This window comes from Pan paniscus, chromosome X (genome assembly GCF_029289425.2).
Source record: "Pan paniscus chromosome X, NHGRI_mPanPan1-v2.0_pri, whole genome shotgun sequence".
In the NCBI taxonomy this organism is placed as follows: Eukaryota; Metazoa; Chordata; class Mammalia; order Primates; family Hominidae; genus Pan; species Pan paniscus.
In genome coordinates, this window is record NC_073272.2 from 46,745,113 (window position 1) to 46,749,688 (window position 4,576).

A 4,576-nucleotide genomic window follows, 5' to 3' on the forward strand; every position below is an offset into this window, starting at 1 on the left:
TCGCAAACAAAAATTGCAAGCCAACCATCAAGAAGCAAAGATTATAAGAATGCTGAAGCACTACCTAAATGTTTCTTAACCTGTTCTAGTTTATCTTACTGACACAATGTCTTATTTTCTATGATTTTAAGATAGTTTATTGCCAAGATTAATTTATCTGACATTTAAGAGAATAAGTTATCTGGCATTTAGATAAATTATCTGACATTTAAGAGAAATTTAGTATAATTCATATTTGGATTCTATGTCAAGAATAATAATTATTCAGGAACCTAGTCTTTGAATGGGTAGAGGATAGGGAGTAGAAATCAAAGACATCAACATTACTCTGAAATATAATTAGATAATTGAAATCCTATGTAAACTGCTTTTTTTTATCTTCAGTTGAACATCCTTTATAATTGCATTTTTAAGGTTTTAGAAGACATAGAATAATTTTTTTTTCTTTTTACTATTTGTATAGGCAAGTCCCATTAAGGCACGCTCTATCTAGGTGCCTTAATAATGAAACAAGTTTACATCCTAACACACACATTTTTAGAGAAAAAAGCTAATCACACAGTGCATAGAAAAAGTAGATGTGATCCAGAAAGTGGGAGCTAAATCATACTCTTTTCCCATTGCCACCAGTTAAATAGGAACTCAAGAACTTACCATCAGTATAGCAATTGAACTTAATAATCAGTGTAGCAATTGAACTTAATATGTTAAACCAGTTTAAAACGTTTGGCTTTTGTATTTTGTCTTTTGTGGGGGGAGGGGAGAGAGGAGAGGGTTGGGCAGGGTCTCCCCCAGGCTGGAGTGCACTGGCACAAACACAACTCACTGCAGCCTTGACCTCCTTGGCTCAAGCCAGTCTCCCACCTCAGCCTCCAGAGTAGCTGGGACCACAGATACACGCCGCCACACCTGGCTAATTTTTGTATTTTTTGTAGTGATGGGGTTTCGTTACGTTGCCCAATCTGGTCTTGAACTCCTGAGCTCAAGTGTTCCTCTCGACCTCCCAAAGTGCTGGGATTACAGAGGCTTTTGTATTTTGAAATAAGGTCTAAGTAACTTTCCCAAAGTAGTAAATTGACAGGTTCTTCAAAATACTAGTAATTGGTCAAGTGAAATTTAAGGTCATATAATATTACGAGTTTAACTCAAATGAAGTGTCTGCTTCTCAAAGAGAACCTGGTTATGAATTTTAAGTTGTTGTATGGATTTATATATATAAATAGAGAGTCTCACTCTGTCACCAGGCTGGAGTGCAGTGGCGCAATCTCGGCTCACTGCAACCTCCACCTCCCAGGTTTAAGTAATTATCCTGCCCCAGCCTCCTGAGTAGCTGGGGCTACAGGCGCATGCCACCATGCTCAGCTAATTTTTGTATTTTTAGTAGAGATGGGGTTTCACCATGTTGCCCAGGATGGTCTCAATCTCTTGACCTCCTGATCCGCCCGCCTCGGCCTCCCAAAGTCCTAGGATTACAGGCATGAACCACTGTGCCTGGCCGTATGGATTTTTATTTAGCCAATATTAATTTAGCATCCCCTGGAAACCAAATATGAATAAGATATTATCCCTGCCTTCTCTCCGTACACACATCTAAGATGGAAGATTTATGTAAGTATGTTATGCAGAACCTGGAAGAGGTAAAAGATGGGTATTTGGGGGGTTTGCATTGCAGCAGGGATTACATCATCACACCTTACAGAGCAAGATCTGGGAACTTCTAGTAGTTTGGCCCAAAGGATGGTGTGTTAAAAGAAACTGGAAAGGTAGGAAGGACCCAAAGTTGCTAAGTTTCCTTGGCTGAGAGATGTTTAGACTTTACCCTGTAGTTAATATGGAACCAGCCACTGGATTTAAGCAAAAGAAGACCATTGAATTTGCAGTAGTCTTCCTACCTGTTTTAACAGATTCCATCTATCCTCTACATTGCTGCCAGGATAGTTCTAAAGCATAGAAATTCAGGGGAACAGATGATTTAGGCTTGAACTTTGGATATGGTGAAGATTAAGAGCACAAATTTGAAAGAAGTAAAGTCCACAAACTCATTAGATGTCTTTCACATGTGTGAGGGTGCTTCTAACTGGAATAGGAAATAGAGAAGTGGAGTTCTGGAGGCAGAAGATAATGAACTTACTGTAGGACATCTAATTTGCTTAGAGATTAGCAGTTGGATATGCTAGCCTGGAATTGGGATTGGCCTGGACCAGAAGTATGTATCTGGCTGTTCGTTGAGGTAGTGCTTAAAGCCAGTAAGATCATACAGGATCAAGTGAGGAGAAAAGTGAACCAAATACCTGCTAAGAAACAGCACATAGAGGGCAGACAGACTGCAAAGAAGGAAGCTTAAACGAGCCATGGTGGTGGTAGACAAGCTAGATCTTTTGAAAAAATAACCACAGCATGCTGCAATGAGGATTAAAGGGATTCCATTGAGTTTCCAACAGTTGGTGACATTTGCCAGAGTTCCTTCAGTGGAGCGACAACCTGATTGTCATGGATGGGAAAAGGTATTGAATTTGAGAGTGATGGGTCAATCTGGTCTTCCCAGGAGCCCAAGATATGAAATTATGTTGGCCTTTGGTGATCTCACCCATTTTAAACATTGTGTAGCATTATCCTAAAATGCTTTACAGAGTAATAGCTTTCTAAATACACCTTGAAGCAACCCATGTGATGTTTTACTTACGGTTGAACAGGAAAATGAAAATGAGAATGGCATTTTTTAGTGTGGCCTAAAGATACCTACCATTTACTGAGAATTTGTGCAAAGCACAGTGCTAAGTATTTTATTACATTCTGTTTAATCCTTACAATGTCTTAAGTACTGTTTTATTCCCATCATTACAGATTAAGTAAATTGAGGCAAAGAGAGATTGTGTAAATTGCTCAAGGTTTCATGGTTATTAAGTGGTGAAGCCAGGATTCTAACTCCAGCAATCCAACTCCAGAGCAAGTACTATTCTACCTCTGTAGAGAAATAGGAATTTCTGAGTGCTTACTCCACAGTCATGTTTGGAAGAACCTTTTCATTTTGAGTCTTTCTTTAGCAAAATTAAGATAATCTTTAAACTTGTATAATTAAGCTGACCATATCTTTTAGAGTCCAAACCAGGACCCCTTTGAGATTGAAAGGAGGCATTATTAATAATTGGCCTGGGCAACAGCTATAAAATGGGGCTGTCCTGGGCACATCATATGTGTAGCATAGTGTTTAAGTTATCTTCAGAAGCAGTATTTTGGGAGTCACATTTACCTCCTCCCAACATCATTATCCTAGATTTTTGCACTCTCTGAATGGAAAGGACACATGAGTTGACGTGCATTAGGACCCACAATAGTGGTTGAAACAGGTGGTGAATTATCAAGGTAAAGCTGTATACAATGAATTAGAAAATGGAAATGATAGAGAAGGGGAAATTTCTAAGTCTTAGTGATGTTTGTTGAATTTTTCCCACCCTAAAACAAGTAATGGCAGGTGAAAAAAAAGTAACAAAAAAGTGAGCAAGAATAGGATATTCTCAGTGTAAAGATTTTATTAATATGCATTTTTCTAAACTCTTGGTCCAACGGCAATTTACCAATCTAAGATGGGAATCTGATTTAACATATGCAAAATAAGATTTTTAAATGTGTCAATTTGAAAAAAATGTAGTCACTGTTTTCTCAGGATTTTAAAACCTTTCAGTGCCATGTAGTTTACTTCCAAGTGATTAAACGTGTTTTAATATGAACGAACAAATATTTCTAATGAACATAAGGACTATGCTAATGGATTTAAATTATAACTGTGTGTGAGAGAAAGATGACTTCAAATAGATTCAAGGTATGATTAACACAAAGCAATACTCTGAACCACACCCTCTTTCAAAAATGCACAGATACAACATCAACTAAAGAGAATGGAGAAAAGAGGAATAAGTGAATACGCTGATTTTTGGAGGCTTATGTAGTTTATTGTAGTTAAGCATTAACTTCAGCTCACTACTTTGTGGTAGAATAATACATTTGGCAGCGTGAAACTAGATAAGAATGTTATCTTTAGAAAACTAGATACAAGTGATTCAAATGCCATTATCCTATGAAATGTGGTCATTGGATGCAACTTTTGAGATGACTGCATGTAGAGAGGAATCTGTTTAATAAATGGGAATCAGTACCCAAATCTATGATCAGCAAGATTTTCTGTGCTAAGGTACTTAAAACATTTGGGTGGGGGAGGGCAAGTTCAAAACTACATGAGATACTGATGCATCAAATGTTTCAGGAAAAAAAAAACTACCAAAGATTTATAAATACAACTGCTGTGTACAAAACCTGTATAGTGTAAAAATATTGGTCAACCTGCAAGTTATATAGCATTCTAGATCAGATGGAGTTTGTAGTCCATGCATTAGAATTTCTCTAAAACTGTCTCCGTCTCCTTCAGAAAAGATCAGTCTGCTGAAAGTCTCATGAATAAGAGCCCATCGAAGAGCTGTGTGTCTAACAGTAGGTAATCTAGCTAACCTGGAAAGGCCACAAGATGCTAGCATTCTGAAACTTGCCTTTTAGGCTTACTTCCACTTCTCTCTGGCTCCCT